At 50.0% G+C, this 17,385-nt stretch overlaps 1 protein-coding gene across 1 annotated transcript in view; it reads left to right on the top strand.

Moving 5' to 3' along the window:
- Nucleotides 1-17,385, top strand: part of dgkg (diacylglycerol kinase, gamma) — a 135,219-nt gene that overhangs the window by 37,793 nt on the left and 80,041 nt on the right. The gene's annotated exons all lie outside the window — the stretch shown is intronic.

The following is a 17,385-nucleotide window of genomic DNA, read 5'->3' on the forward strand; positions in this document are numbered from 1 at the left end:
TAGATATGTAGTAGATAATAGAGTTTAGAGAAAAATACTTTAGTGATATAATCCCATAGGGAATTTGAGTGAACTTTGTCCGATTGTTAATAAAATCGTACACATATGTATTATACCCAGATATGCAAAAAAGAATAAGCCTCTATTGACCTCATACCTCAACCCAACAGGAAGTCGGGGGCGACCATTTGGTGTATATTTTTCCCCGCCTAAAACTTAACTCCTCCCAGACGTTCCCCGATCAAGTTTCAAATTGAGGTAAACCACATCTCCAGACCTAGCTGAGCTTACGTGTGCTCCGTAGAGTCCGTAGGTCAAAGGGCGTGGCAGCCAGCGCTCATCAGACTTTGGCGTTTAAATTATTAAATTTCCACGCCATGTCCATAACGTGTGGCGCTCAACGCCCCACATACTTCATCCAATCACTTCAAACTTGCTGGACATGACGATGGCTCCGCCCTGATCGTCCCGATATAATTAACTACCCCGTAACACATAGCGCCCCCCGAGGTAACAGTAAGCGAACTAAAAGTTTGAAAATGTACATACTTATGCCCCATCATCTATCATTCCACTTCTACAACATGCACATCCAGTTGGTGATGCTACATCCATAACGCTGTGAAGGCTACGTGTAAATGGCGACCCAGTGGGGGCGTGTGCTAACATTCCTCCTAGGACAATACGATTGCCCTTGATGGATGCATTATTGAACTCGTATACAAACATTAAAATTGGTACACGAGACCAGGTCCAGTGTCAAACGACCTCAACGTTTCTAAGTTACTCATAGGCCGATCTCACTACTATCATTCGCCCCCTAGTGGAAACAGGAAAGAGCCGATTTTTATTGCATCAACATTGTCCGATTTCCCACGAAACTTTCACATGTGTGATGATGGACTGACCCCTGAACCACACCTACAATGCATCCCATTAATGCCCCCCTAGTGGACGAAACATTTAACTGCTCATAACTACTCCGCTCATGCTTTGTCCAAAAAAAAAGAATTCCAACGCATCTTCACATGTGTGAATGAGGGCTGACACTGAACACAACTGCACGCATCCCATTAACTGCCCCCTATGGACCGAACCTTTAACTGCGTCATAACTCCCTCATGCTATGGTCCGATATTCCAAGAAACTTTCACCATGTGTGATGAGGGGCTGACCCCTGAACACACCTTGCACGTATCCCATTACAGCCCCCAAAGTGGGACGACCATTTAACTAGCTCATACTCCCGTCTAGCATTGTCCGATTAGCCCATCGAAACTTCACATGTGTGATGAGGTGCTGACCCTAGAACACACCTGCACGCATCCCATTACTGCCCCTCTCCCCTTGCTGGATGAAACCAATAACTGCTCTTAAACTCCCTTCATAGCTTTGTCCGATTCAACTCGCAAACTTCACAAGAGTGAATGGGCCGGGGCCCGCGGCGCCGGCGGCCCCGCCGGGCCGCCCCCGCCGATGAGAGGCCGCGCGGGGCCGCCTTGCCCGGGCCCGGGCCGCGGGGCCGCCGGGGCCGCCCCCCACCGCCCCGGCCCCCGGGGGCCTGCCGTGCGCCGGCGGCCGGCCGAGCCGCCCCCTGGAACGCACCCACTCACAACTGCTTAGACTCGCACACCTGGTGGATGACGAAACATTGCAGAGCCCCCGACATGCCTCAGCCCTCCCCGCGGTGGCATGGGGCGAAGCGAGCCCGTTCATCGCCGCTTTTCGGCTTTAATTTATTATTATTATTCCCATTCACCCACTTCGAACGCTTTTCGACCCCTTTCCCAAGCCGAGAAACGGCCGACATTTTAGCACGCACGTGGGGCCTGATGGCAACTTACGAGTTCAGTGGTGGTTTCGCCTGATGGCGTGGCCTATTGGCGCCACAGCGCCCCCTAGAACGCGGCATAAGCATGAGGTCCTGCGTCCACCCGATTTTGTCCAAACTTGGTAAACTTATTCATCAACCCGAGATATTCAAAGAAATTTGCTTATACTGACATAAACCCTAAAACCAACAGAAAGTCGGCCATTTTGCTTCCAAAGTTGGGGTTTTACGACGCGAAACGAACCTGCCCTCCAAGGGGATAAACGCCCTAGTATCGGTCTCCAAATTGGGTCCAGAACATCGTCAGACCTAGCTGAGCTTAGTCATGTGCTCCCGCAGGTCTGTAGCTCAAAGCGCTTGGCCTCTGCGTTGCCCCTAAGTTTGGCGACTGTTTTTCGGTGCTCGCCATGTAAATACGAACGGCTCTCATGCCCTCAAACTTGATCGTATCGCTTCAAACTTGGTGCAAAAATCTAATGGAGAGACCCTGAACGAACTCGACATATTAATGTTTGCCGTACTCCATCATGAGCTCCCCCCGTGGTAACAAGAAACGTACAACAAATCGTTAAAAAATACGTCGTTGACCAAATCGACTTCGTTTACACTTCGAGTACATGCAGACCCGGATGGCGAAGCTACATCAAGAACGCTTTGACCCTACGAGCAACGGCGTCCGTTGTCCGCAAGCGGCGAAAGTGTATCATCCCAATTTAAATTTCGTTTGCCTTTCCCACACGCACACATACTTCGTCGTAGCCACTTGAAATTCAAAGGACATGACGATGCTCCTCCCTGAACGATTGATGTTATACGACTTCCTTGCCTGGCTCATAGCGCCCCCCCCGTGGTAACAGGAAGTACGCAAAAATTCATTAAAAATCCTTACTTCACCCCGATCAACTACATTCCACTTCTAATACATGCAGAACCAGTTTGCTGAACTACATTATGAACGCTGTTGAAGAACACGATACGTCGTCCCGTGTGCCGCCCGCGGCGACTGACCGATTTTTTATCGTACAATTACGTTTGCCATTTCGTGGCTTTTAATCGAAGTCGTGTCCACACGAAATTTCATACACGGTCAAGAATGGCGAGCTTCTTTCAGGGGAGGGATAGAAGTCGTATTCCCATGGGCGTGGACTAAATGCCTCAATACGCCCCCTAGAAGTTTTTCCGACTTTCTCCATAGACAAATTTCGCTTACTTTGTCCGTACACATACAGAGAACTCGACACACCACGTGTATCATACCCATACTTACAAAAAATTGAATTGGAGGCCACGCCTTAAACCTAAACAGGAAGTCGGCCATTTTGGTTTAGCTATTTCTTGGACGCAAAACGAACTCCTCCCGAGGGAAGTTTCGCCCGATATTGACATACAAATTGGGTACAGAACTATCGGTCCAGACTGAGCTGAATTACGGCTTGTGCTCCGGCAGGATTGTAGGACAAAGGCCGTGGCTGCTAGGCACGGCCAAAGTTGCCGAATTCAGCAAAGAAGTTTTGCAATGGCTATTCACAACCCACAGATTTGATCGCAGGTAGCGGCTTCAAACTTGGTGCACATGATAGGGCGTGACCCTGAACGATACGACATATTTTTTTCCTACGTCACTCAGTGCGCCCGCCCCCCGAGAGGTTAAACAGGAAGTGCGCTAGAAATTCATTAAAAAATACATAGTTGCCCCCATCAACGTCACTTCGGCACTTCTAAAACAATTGCCGAACAAGTTGGTGAAGGTATTTCAATGAACTCTAATGACCGCAAACGGCTATATGGCCCCCTTGTGGCGGCGACAGGAATAGCGCTCCCCCGCAAACTGCCACCATCCCACGGATTTTTGCCCATTTGACTTCCATATTCGCTACAAGTCATCAGGAGACCGACTGGTCAAACAACTATTTAAGAAGCTTTTCTCTACGTCATACGGCGTGGCCGCTAGGGGGCGACAAAGTTGGTCAACTGCTCTGAGTTAGGAGTCCGCCATGCTATTACGATTGGCCTGTCCACGCCCAACATACTCTGTCGTAGTCACTTCAAAATTTCAGTACATGATCAGGGCGGCCGCCCTCTACGCCATCCATTTGATCGTAACGCTAGCACGCTCAAGACCCCCCTTGTGGACAACATGAAATGTCGTGTTTTCCCATCGAACATTGTGTCCGATCGTCCTCGAAACTTCACATGTGTGATGAAGGTCACGACCCCGAACTCCACCGCAACTGGCCCACAACCCCGGATACCCAACCGCCCCCTGGTGGACGGACCCGTAAACCAGCCGGTTACTACCAACGTAACGTCGACCGATTTGCTCGAAACTTCACGTGTTCGACTAGGGTAACCACGCCCTCGACGCGCCCGCCCACGTCCTTTGCGCGCAGGGGGTTCGTCGAAGAGCGGCCCCGGGTGTAGTGGGGACTCTGAGTGGCGTGGAGCAGAGTGCCCGTTCATATGCCGCTTGCGGCTTTAAAATAGAGGGCCCAGAGCCCCGTTGTCAACGACCCAGGGAGGTCCCTATTGTTATTCGAACATCCACATAAGTCGACAATGCAGTCGACGAGTAACCAACACGTAAGCAGCTAGTACTCAAGTACTGCATAGAACCTGGCAAGCAAAAACCCCCAAGTATGAAATGGTAAGTTTATTAGGCCGCGAGCCCTGTGTCAACGTACCCCGGGAGTCCCTGATTTTAGTAATTCGACATCCACCACCGATCACCGACAAAGCAACAAGTAACCAAGTCAAGTAATAAGTACTCAAGTTACCTGGCAGGGAAAAAACGCTATCCTTGAAATGCTAAATGTTTATTATTATAATTATTATTATTTTTTTTAGCGAAGGCCATTTCGACCGCCTTTCCCAAGCCGAGAAAACGACGAAATTTTGCACGTACGTGGGGCCTGTTGGCCAACTTAAGCGTTTGAGTTGTGGACTCGCCATGTGGGCGTGGCCAAATGGCAAAAATAGCGCCCCCTACAAACTTGTTCAAAAACCCATAGGAAAAAAATGACGTTAATTAAAAACGGACAAAAGTCGGCACAAGAACATTATTTATCAACGCAAAGATGAACTAATAAATCCTTTTTCTTGTTCTGGCGAAAGCCCGAAACCCAACAGGAAAGTCGCGACCATTTTTGCTTCAAAGTTTGTAAACGCAAAACGAACTCCTCCGAGGGTTACGCCCGATCGGCTCCAAATTGGGTCCATAACAACGCCAGACCTAGCTGAGCTTATCTTGTGCTCCGCAGGTCTGTAGCTCAAAGCGCTTGGCCTCTGGCGTGCCCCGAAGTTTGGCGACTGTTTCGGTGCTCGCCATGTAAATACGAACGGCTCTCATGCCCTCATACTTGATCGTAGACGCTTCAAACTTGGTGCAAAAATCTATGGAGAGACCCTGAACGATCCGACATATTATTTGCGTACGTCGCTCATAGCGCCCCCCGGTGGTAACAGGAAACGTACAAAAATTCGTTAAAAATACGTAGTTGACCAGATCGACTTCGTTACACTTCTAGTACATGCAGACCCGGATGGCGAAGCTACATCATGAACGCTTTGACCCTACGAGCAACGGCGTCCGTGTGCCGCCGCGGCGAAAGTGTATCATCCCAATTTAAATTTCGTTTGCCTTTCACGCGCACATACTTCGTCGTAGCCACTTGAAATTCAAAGGACATGACGTTGGCTCCTCCCTGAACGTTTTGATGTATCGACTTCCTGCCTGGCTCATAGCGCCCCCCGGTGGTAACAGGAAGTACGCAAAAATTCATTAAAAATCCATACTTCACCCGATCAACTTCATTCCACTTCTAATACATGCAGAACCAGTTGCTGAAGCTACATTATGAACGCTGTGAAGATACGACGAACGGCGTCCGTTGCCGCCGCGGCGACTGACGATTTTTTATCGTACAATTACGTTTGCCTTTTTCGTGGCTTTAACGAAGTCGTGTCCTCACGAAATTATCATACACGGGTCAAGAATGGCGATCTCTTTCAGCGGATAGAGTCGTTTCCCATGGGCGTGGCTAAATGCCTCAATAGCGCCCCCTAGAAGTTTTTCCGAATTTCTCCATAGACAAATTTCGCTTACTTTGTCGTACACATACGAAACTCGACACACACGTGTATCATACCCAAACATACCAAAAATTGAATTGGAGCCACGCCCTAAACCTAACAGGAAGTCGGCCATTTTGGTTAGCATTTCTTTGACGCAAAACGAACTCCTCCGAGGGAGTTCGCACCGATTGACTTCAAATTGGTACAGAACATCTCCAGACTAAGGTGATTACGGCTTGTGCTCCGCAGGTGTGTAGGTCAAAAGGGCGTGGCTGCTAGGCACGGCCAAGTTTCCGAATTCAGCTAAGAAGTTTGCAATGCTATCACACCCACAAGATTTGATCGCATCGGCTTCAAACTTGGTGCACATGAAGAGGGCGTGACCCTGAACGATCCGACATATTATTTTCCGACGTCACTCATTGCGCCCCCCGGTGGTAACAGGAAGTGCGCTAAAATTCATTAAAAAATACATCGTTGACCCCATCAACTCATTCCACTTCTAAAACATGCCGAACAAGTTGGTGAAGGTATTTCATGAACGCTATGACGCTACGGCTAATGGCCCCCTTGTGGCGGCGACAGGAATAGCGCTCCATCGCGAACTGCCACCTCCCACGGATTTTGCCCGATTGACTTCATATTCGCTACAAGTCATCAGGAGACCGAGCTGGTCAAACCTAATTAAAAGCTTTTCTCTACGTCAAACGGCGTGGCCGCTAGGGGGCGACAAAGTTGGTCAACTGCTCGTTTAGTCGCCATGCCTATTACGTTTGCCTTCCACGCCCACATACTTGATCGTAGTCACTTCAAAATTTCAGTACATGATCAGGTGTCCGCCCTCTACGCCTCCATTTGATCGTACGCTAGCTCGCTCAAGACGCCCCTTGTGGACACAGGAAATGTCGTGTTTTGCATCGACATTGTCCGATCGGCTCGAAACTTCACATGTGTGATGAGGTCACGACCCCGAACGCAACGGCCCACATCCCGTTACCGCCCCCTGGTGGACGAACCGTAAACCTGCCGTAACTCCATCGTACGTCGTCCGATTTGCTCGAAACTTCACGTGTTCGACGAGGGGACCGCCCTCGACGCGGCCGCCCACGTCCGGTTGCGCGCGGGGGTTTCGAAGAGCGGCCCGGGGGTAGCGGGGACTCCGAGTGGCGTGGAGCGAGGGCCCGTCATAGCCGCTTGCGGCTTTAATTATTATTATTATTTTTATGGTTCTCCGCGTTTGAACATGATTTCGACCCCTTTCCCAAGCCGAGAAACGGATGAAACTTTCGACGCAGGGGGGGAAGCCCGAAAATTGCGATTCAGTGGTGGTCTCGCATGTGGGCGTGGCCAAATGGCACCACAGCGCCCCCTAGACCGCGCATTGGAAATGAGGGTCTGCGACACCGATTTGTCCGAAACTTTGTAAACATATTCATCAACCCCAGGGCTTCAAAAAATCGCATTACCGACATACCCGAAAACCAACAGGAAGTCGGCCATTTTGCTTCAAAGTTGGTTTACGCAAAACGAACTCCTCCTAGGGGTTACGCCCGATCGGCTCCAAATTGGGTCCAGAACATCGTCAGACCTAGCTGAGCTTATCTTGTGCTCCGCAGGTCTGTAGCTCAAAGCGCTTGGCCTCTGGCGTGCCCCGAAGTTTGGCGACTGTTTCGGTGCTCGCCATGTAAATACGAACGGCTCTCATGCCCACATACTTGATCGTAGACGCTTCAAACTTGGTGCAAAAATCTATGGCGAGACCCTGAACGATCCGACATATTATTTGCCTACGTCGCTCATAGCGCCCCCCGGTGGTAACGGGAAACGTACAAAAATTCGTTGAAAATACGTAGTTGACCAAATCGACTTCGTTTCACTTCTAATATATGCAGACCCGGATGGTGAAGCTACATCGTGCACGCTGTGACCCTACGAGCAACGGCGTCCGTGTGCCGCCGCGGCGAATGTGTATCATCCCAATTTAAATTTCGTTTGCCTTTCACGCACACATACTTCGTCGTAGCCACTTGAAATTCAAAGGACATGACGTTGGCTCCTCCCTGAACGTTTTGATGTATCGACTTCCTGCCTGGCTCATAGCGCCCCCCGGTGGTAACAGGAAGTACGCAAAAAATCGTTAAAAATCCATACTTCACCCGATCAACTTCATTCCACTTCTGATACATGCAGAACCAGTTGCTGAAGCTACATTATGAACGCTGTGAAGATACGACGAACGGCGTCCGTGTGCCGCCGCGGCGACTGACGATTTTTTATCGTACAATTACGTTTGCCTTTTTCGTGGCTTTAACGAAGTCGTGTCCTCACGAAATTTCATTCACGTGTCAAGAATGGCGAGCTCTTTCAGCGGATAGAGTCGTTTCCCATGGGCGTGGCTAAATGCCTCAATAGCGCCCCCTAGAAGTTTTTCCGAATTTCTCCATAGACAAATTTCGCTTACTTTGTCGTACACATACGAAACTCGACACACACGTGTATCATACCCAAACATACCAAAAATTGAATTGGAGCCACGCCCTAAACCCAACAGGAAGTCGGCCATTTTGGTTAGCATTTCTTTGACGCAAAACGAACTCCTCCGAGGGAGTTCGCCCGATTCACTTCAAATTGGGTACGGAACATCTCCAGACTGAGCTGATTACGGCTTGTGCTCCGCAGGTGTGTAGGTCAAAGGGCGTGGCTGCTAGCGCACGGCCAAGTTCCCGAATTCAGCTAAGAAGTTTGCAATGCTATCACGCCCACAGATTTGATCGCAGCGGCTTCAAACTTGGTGCACATGATGATGGCGTGACCCTGAACGATCCGACATATTATTTTCCTACGTCACTCATAGCGCCCCCCGGTGGTAACAGGAAGTGCGCTAAAATTAATTAAAAATACATAGTTGCCCCCATCAACTTCATTCCACTTCTAAAACATGCCGAACAAGTTGGTGAAGGTATTTCGTGAACGCTATGACGCTACGGCTAATGGCCCCCTTGTGGCGGCGACAGGAATAGCGCTCCATCGTGAACTGCCACCTCCCACGGATTTTGCCCGATTGACTTCATATTCGCTACAGATCATCAGGAGACCGAGCTGGTCAAACACTATTAAAAGCTTTTCTCTACGTGAAACGGCGTGGCTGCTAGGGGGCGACAAAGTTGGTCAACTGCTCGTTTAGTCGCCATGCTATTACGTTTGCCTTCCACGCCCACATACTTGGTCGTAGTCACTTCAAAATTTCAGTACGTGATCAAGGGCCCGCCCTCTACGCCTCCATTTAATCGTACGCTAGCTCGCTCAATACGCCCCCTTGTGGACACAGGAAATGTCGCGTTTTGCATCGACATTGTCCGATCAGCTCGAAACTTCACATGTGTGATGAGGTCACGACCCCGTACGCAACGGCCCACATCCCGTTACCGCCCCCTGGTGGACGAACCGTAAACCTGCCGTAACTCCATCGTACGTTGTCCGTTTTGCTCGAAACGTCACGTGTTCGACGAGGGGACCGCCCTCGACGCAGCCGCCCGCATGTCCGGTTGCGCGCGGGGGTTTTCGAAGAGCGGCCCGGGTAGCTGGGACGCCGAGTGGCGTGGAGCGAGGGCCCGTCATAGCCGCTTGCGGCTTTAATTAGGGCCCGAGCCTGTGTCAACGACCCAGGGAGGTCCCTATTGTTATTCGACATGCACATTAGTCAACGCCAGCCGACGAGTACAACTCAAGTAGCAAGCAAGTAATCAAAGTACTCACTGACCTGGCGCAAAATTCCCCGAAATGCAAATGTTTATTCTTATTATTATTATTATTATTATTATTCCCGTTCTCCCACTTCGAACGCTATTTCGACCCCTTTCCCAAGCCGAGAAACGGCCGACATTTTAGACGCACGTGGGGCCTGTGGCAACTTAGCGTTCAGTGGTGGTTTCGCATGTGGGCGTGGCCTATTGGCGCCACAGCGCCCCCTAGACCGCGCATAGGGAATGAGGGTCTGCGTCACCGATTTGTCCGAAACTTGGTAAACTTATTCATCAACCCGAGATCTTCAAAAAAATTTGCTATACTGACATACCCTAAAACCAACAGGAAGTCGGCCATTTTGCTTCAAAGTTGGTTTACGCGAAACGAACTCCTCCGAGGGGTTACGCCCGATCGGCTCCAAATTGGGTCCAGAACATCGTCAGACCTAGCTGAGCTTATCTTGTGCTCCGCAGGTCTGTAGCTCAAAGCGCTTGGCCTCTGGCGTGCCCCGAAGTTTGGCGACTGTTTCGGTGCTCGCCATGTAAATACGAACGGCTCTCATGCCCTCATACTTGATCGTAGACGCTTCAAACTTGGTGCAAAAATCTATGGAGAGACCCTGAACGATCCGACATATTATTTGCGTACGTCGCTCATAGCGCCCCCCGGTGGTAACAGGAAACGTACAAAAATTCGTTAAAAATACGTAGTTGACCAAATCGACTTCGTTACACTTCTAGTACATGCAGACCCGGATGGTGAAGCTACATCATGAACGCTTTGACCCTACGAGCAACGGCGTCCGTGTGCCGCCGCGGCGAACTTGCCGATTTTTTGTCGTAAAATTAACGTTTCCCAATTACGCGCACATACTTCGTCGTAAGCCACTTGAAATTCAAAGGACATGACGTTGGCTCCGCCCTGAACGTTTTTGATATATCGACTTCCTGCCTGGCTCATAGCGCCCCCCGGTGGTAACAGGAAGTACGCAAAAATTCGTTAAAAATCCATACTTCACCCGATCAACTTCATTCCACTTCTAATACATGCAGAACCAGTTGCTGAAGCTACATTATGAACGCTGTGAAGATACGACGAACGGCGTCCGTGTGCCGCCGCGGCGACTGACGATTTTTTATCGTACAATTACGTTTGCCTTTTTCGTGGCTTTAACGAAGTCGTGTCCTCACGAAATTTCATACACAGGTCAAGAATGGCGAGCTCTTTCAGCGGATAGAGTCGTTTCCCATGGGCGTGGCTAAATGCCTCAATAGCGCCCCCTTGAAGTTTTTCTGAAATTCTCCATAGACAAATTTCGCTTACTTTGTCGTACACATACGAAACTCGACACACACGTGTATCATACCCAAACATACAAAAGATTGAATTGGAGCCACGCCCTAAACCCAACAGGAAGTCGGCCATTTTGGTTAGCATTTCTTTGACGCAAAACGAACTCCTCCGAGGGAGTTCGCCCGATTGACTTCAAATTGGGCACGGAACCTCTCCAGACTGAGCTGATTACGGCTTGTGCTCCGCAGGTGTGTAGGTCAAAGGGCGTGGCTGCTAGGGCACGGCCAAGTTCCCGAATTCAGCTAAAAAGGTTTAAATGCTATCACGCCCACAGATTTGATCGCAGCAGCTTCAAACTTGGTGCACATGATGATGGCGTGACCCTGAACGATCCGACATATTATTTTCCTACGTCACTCATAGCGCCCCCCGGTGGTAACAGGAAGTGCGCTAAAATTCATTAAAAATACATAGTTGCCCCCATCAACTTCATTCCACTTCTAAAACATGCCGAACAAGTTGGTGAAGGTATTTCGTGAACGCTATGACGCTACGGCTAATGGCCCCCTTGTGGCGGCGACAGGAATAGCGCTCCACCGTGAACTGCCACCTCCCACGGATTTTGCCCGATTGACTTCATATTCGCTACAGATCATCGGGAGACCGAGCTGGTCAAACACTATAAAAAGCTTTTCTCTACGTGAAACGGCGTGGCTGCTAGGGGGCGACAAAGTTGGTCAACTGCTCGTTTAGTCGCCATGCTATTACGTTTGCCTTCCACGCCCACATACTTGGTCGTAGTCACTTCAAAATTTCAGTACATGATCAGGGGCCCGCCCTCTACGCCTCCATTTGATCGTACGCTAGCTCGCTCAATACGCCCCCTTGTGGACACAGGAAATGTCGCGTTTTGCATCGACATTGTCCGATCGGCTCGAAACTTCACATGTGTGATGAGGTCACGACCCCGAACGCAACGGCCCACATCCCGTTACCGCCCCCTGGTGGACGAACCGTAAACCTGCCATAACTCCATCGTACGTAGTCCGATTTGCTCGAAACTTCACGTGTTCGACGAGGGGACCGCCCTCGACGCGGCCGCCCGCGCGCGGGGGGTTTTCGAAGAGCGGCCCGGGGGTAGCGGGGACGCCGAGTGGCGTGGAGCGAGGGCCCGTCATAGCCGCTTGCGGCTTTAATTATTAGGGCCCGAGCCTGTGTCAACGACCCAGGGAGGTCCCTATTGTTATTCGACATGCACATTAGTCGACGTGCCAGCCGACGAGTAACAACAAGTAAGCAAGCAAGTACTCAAGTACTGCATAGACCTGGCAGCAAAAACCCCAGATATTGTAATGTTTATTCTTATTATTATTATTATTATTATTATTATTCCCGTTCTCCCACTTCGAACGCTATTTCGACCCCTTTCCCAAGCCGAGAAACGGCCGACATTTTAGACGCACGTGGGGCCTGTGGCAACTTAGCGTTCAGTGGTGGTTTCGCATGTGGGCGTGGCCTATTGGCGCCACAGCGCCCCCTAGACCGCGCATAGGGAATGAGGGTCTGCGTCACCGATTTGTCCGAAACTTGGTAAACTTATTCATCAACCCGAGATCTTCAAAAAATTTGCTATACTGACATACCCTAAAACCAACAGGAAGTCGGCCATTTTGCTTCAAAGTTGGTTTACGCGAAACGAACTCCTCCTAGGGGTTACGCCCGATCGGCTCCAAATTGGGTAGAGAACATCGTCTGACCTAGCTGAGCTTATCTTGTGCTCCGCAGGTCTGTAGCTCAAAGCGCTTGGCCTCTGGCGTGCCCCGAAGTTTGGCGACTGTTTCGGTGCTCGCCATGTAAATACGAATGGCTCTCATGCCCACATACTTGATCGTAGACGCTTCAAACTTGGTGCAAAAATCTATGGCGAGACCCTGAACGATCCGACATATTATTTGCGTACGTCGCTCATAGCGCCCCCCGGTGGTAACAGGAACGTACAAAAATTCGTTAAAAATACGTAGTTGACCAAATCGACTTCGTTACACTTCTAGTACATGCAGACCCGGATGGCGAAGCTACATCATGAACGCTTTGACCCTACGAGCAACGGCGTCCGCGTGCCGCCGCGGCGAAAGTGTATCATCCCAATTTAAATTTTGTTTGCCTTTCACGCGCACATACTTCGTCGTAGCCACTTGAAATTCAAAGGACATGACGTTGGCTCCTCCCTGAACGTTTTGATGTATCGACTTCCTGCCTGGCTCATAGCGCCCCCCGGTGGTAACAGGAAGTACGCAAAAATTCATTAAAAATCCATACTTCACCCGATCAACTTCATTCCACTTCTAATACATGCAGAACCAGTTGCTGAAGCTACATTATGAACGCTGTGAAGATACGACGAACGGCGTCCGTGTGCCGCCGCGGCGACTGACGATTTTTTATCGTACAATTACGTTTGCCTTTTTCGTGGCTTTAACGAAGTCGTGTCCTCACGAAATTTCATCCACGGGTCAAGAATGGGGAGCTCTTTCAGGGGATAGAGTCGTTTCCCATGGGCGTGGCCAAATGCCTCAATAGCGCCCCCTAGAAGTTTTTCCGAATTTCTCCATAGACAAATTTCGCTTACTTTGTCGTACACATACGAAACTCGACACACACGTGTATCATACCCAAACATACAAAAAATTGAATTGGAGCCACGCCCTAAACCCAACAGGAAGTCGGCCATTTTGGTTAGCATTTCTTTGACGCAAAACGAACTCCTCCGAGGGAGTTCGCCCGATTGACTTCAAATTGGGTACAGAACATCTCCAGACCAAGCTGATTACGGCTTGTGCTCCGCAGGTGTGTAGGTCAAAAGGGCGTGGCTGCTAGGGCACGGCCAAGTTGCCGAATTCAGCTAAGAAGTTTGCAATGCTAGCACGCCCACAGATTTGATCGCAGCGGCTTCAAACTTGGTGCACATGATGAAGGCGTGACCCTGAACGATCCGACATATTATTTTCCTACGTCACTCATAGCGCCCCCCGGTGGTAACAGGAAGTGCGCTAAAATTCATTAAAAATACATAGTTGACCCCATCAACTTCATTCTACTTCTAAAACATGCCGAACAAGTTGGTGAAGGTATTTCGTGAACGCTATGACGCTACGGCTAATGGCCCCCTTGTGGAGGCGACAGGAATAGCGCTCCATCGTGAACTGCCACCTCCCACGGATTTTGCCCGATTGACTTCATATTCGCTACAGATCATCAGGAGACCGAGCTGGTCAAACACTATTAAAAGCTTTTCTCTACGTCAAACGGCGTGGCCGCTAGGGGGCGACAAAGTTGGCCAACTGCTCGTTTAGTCGCCATGCTATTACGTTTGCCTTCCACGCCCACATACTTGGTCGTAGTCACTTCAAAATTTCAGTACATGATCAGAGGCCGGCCCTCTACGCCTCCATTTGATCGTACGCTAGCTCGCTCAAGACGCCCCCTTGTGGACACAGGAAATGTCGCGTTTTGCATCGACATTGTCCGATCGGCTCGAAACTTCACATGTGTGATGAGGTCACGACCCCGAACACAACGGCCCACATCCCGTTACCGCCCCCTGGTGGACGGACCGTAAACCTGCCGTAACTCCATCGTACGTTGTCCGATTTGCTCTAAACTTCACGTGTTCGACGAGGGGACCGCCCTCGACGCAGCCGCCCACGTCCGGTTGCGCGCGGGGGTTTTCGAAGAGCGGCCCGGGGGTAGCGGGGACGCCGAGTGGCGTGGAGCGAGGGCCCGTCATAGCCGCTTGCGGCTTTAATTAGGGCCCGAGCCTGTGTCAACGACCCAGGGAGGTCCCTATTGTTATTCGACATGCACATTAGTCGACGTGCCAGCCGACGAGTAACAACAAGTAAGCAAGCAAGTACTCAAGTACTGCATAGACCTGGCAGCAAAAACCCCAGATATTGTAATGTTTATTCTTATTATTATTATTATTATTATTATTATTATTATTAGGGCCCGAGCCTGTGTCAACGACCCAGGGAGGTCCCTATTGTTATTCGACATGCACATTAGTCGACGTGCCAGCCGACGAGTAACAACAAGTAAGCAAGCAAGTACTCAAGTACTGCATAGACCTGGCAGCAAAAAACCCCAGATATTGTAATGTTTATTATTATTATTATTATTATTATTATTCTTTTTCCGCCGCTTTGAACGCGATTTCGACCCCTTTCCCAAGCCGGGAAACGGAGGAAAATTTACACGCACGTGGGGACTGTGGCAACTCGGCGTACTGTGGTGGTCTCGCATGTGGGCGTGGCCAAATGGCACCACAGCGCCCCCTAGACCGCGCATAGGGAAATGAGGTCTGCGACACCGATTTGTCCGAAACTTGGTAAACATATTCATCAACCCGAGATCTTCAAAAAATTTCATAAAATGACATACCCTAAAACCAACAGGAAGTCGGCCATTTTGCTTCAAAGTTGGTTTACGCAAAACGAACTCCTCCGAGGGGTTACGCCCGATCGGCTCCAAATTGGGTCCAGAACATCGCCAGACCTAGCTGAGCTTATCTTGTGCTCCGCAGGTCTGTAGCTCAAAGGGGTTGGCCCCTGGCGTGCCCCGAAGTTTGGCGACTGTTTCGGTGCTCGCCATGTAAATACGAACGGCTCTCATGCCCACATACTTGATCGTAGACGCTTCAAACTTGGTGCAAAAATCTATGGAGAGACCCTGAACGATCCGACATATTATTTGCCGACGTCGCTCATAGCGCCCCCCGGTGGTCACAGGAAACGTACAAAAATTCGTTAAAAATACGTAGTTGACCAAATCGACTTCGTTACACTTCTAGTACATGCAGACCCGGATGGTGAAGCTACATCGTGAACGCTTTGACCCTACGAGCAACGGCGTCCGTGTGCCGCCGCGGCGAAAGTGTATCATCCCAATTTAAATTTCGTTTGCCTTTCACGCGCACATACTTCGTCGTAGCCACTTGAAATTCAAAGGACATGACGATGGCTCCTCCCTGAACGTTTTGATGTATCGACTTCCTGCCTGGCTCATAGCGCCCCCCGGTGGTAACAGGAAGTACGCAAAAATTCATTAAAAATCCATACTTCACCCGATCGACTTCATTCCACTTCTAATACATGCAGAACCAGTTGCTGAAGCTACATTATGAACGCTGTGAAGATACGACGAACGGCGTCCGTGTGCCGCCGCGGCGACTGACGATTTTTTATCGTACAATTACGTTTGCCTTTTTCGTGGCTTTAACGAAGTCGTGTCCTCACGAAATTTCATCCACAGGTCAAGAATGGCGAGCTCTTTCAGCGGATAGAGTTGTTTCCCATGGGCGTGGCTAAATGCCTCAATAGCGCCCCCTAGAAGTTTTTCCGAATTTCTTCATAGACAAATTTCGCTTACTTTGTCGTACACATACGAAACTCGACACACACGTGTATCATACCCAAACATACAAAAAATTTAATTGGAGCCATGCCCTAAACCTAACAGGAAGTCGGCCATTTTGGCTAGCATTTCTTTGACGCAAAACGAACTCCTCCGAGGGAGTTCACCCGATTGACTTCAAATTGGGCACGGAACATCTCCAGACTGAGCTGATTACGGCTTGTGCTCCGCAGGTGTGTAGGTCAAAGGGCGTGGCTACTAGGGCACGGCCAAGTTCCCGAATTCAGCTAAAAAGGTTTAAATGCTATCACGCCCACAGATTTGATCGCAGCAGCTTCAAACTTGGTGCACATGATGATGGCATGACCCTGAACGATCCGACATATTATTTTCCTACGTCACTCATAGCGCCCCCCGGTGGTAACAGGAAGTGCGCTAAAATTCATTAAAAATACATAGTTGCCCCCATCAACTTCATTCCACTTCTAAAACATGCCGAACAAGTTGGTGAAGGTATTTCGTGAACGCTATGACGCTACGGCTAATGGCCCCCTTGTGGCGGCGACAGGAATAGCGCTCCATCGTGAACTGCCACCTCCCACGGATTTTGCCCGATTGACTTCATATTCGCTACAGATCATCAGGAGACCGAGCTGGTCAAACACTATTAAAAGCTTTTCTCTACGTCAAACGGCGTGGCTGCTAGGGGGCGACAAAGTTGGTCAACTGCTCGTTTAGTCGCCATGCTAATACGTTTGCCTTCCACGCCCACATACTTGGTCGTAGTCACTTCAAAATTTCAGTAACATGATCAGGGCCCGCCCTCTACGCCTCCATTTGATCGTACGCTAGCTCGCTCAATACGCCCCCTTGTGGACACAGGAAATGTCGCGTTTTGCATCGACATTGTCCGATCAGCTCGAAACTTCACATGTGTGATGAGGTCACGACCCCGAACGCAACGGCCCACATCCCATTACCGCCCCCTGGTGGACGAACCGTAAACCTGCCGTAACTCCATCGTACGTTGTCCG

This window comes from Trachurus japonicus, chromosome 21 (genome assembly GCF_045865225.1).
Source record: "Trachurus japonicus isolate A0001 chromosome 21, Traja_1.0".
Classification (NCBI taxonomy): domain Eukaryota; kingdom Metazoa; phylum Chordata; class Actinopteri; order Carangiformes; family Carangidae; genus Trachurus; species Trachurus japonicus.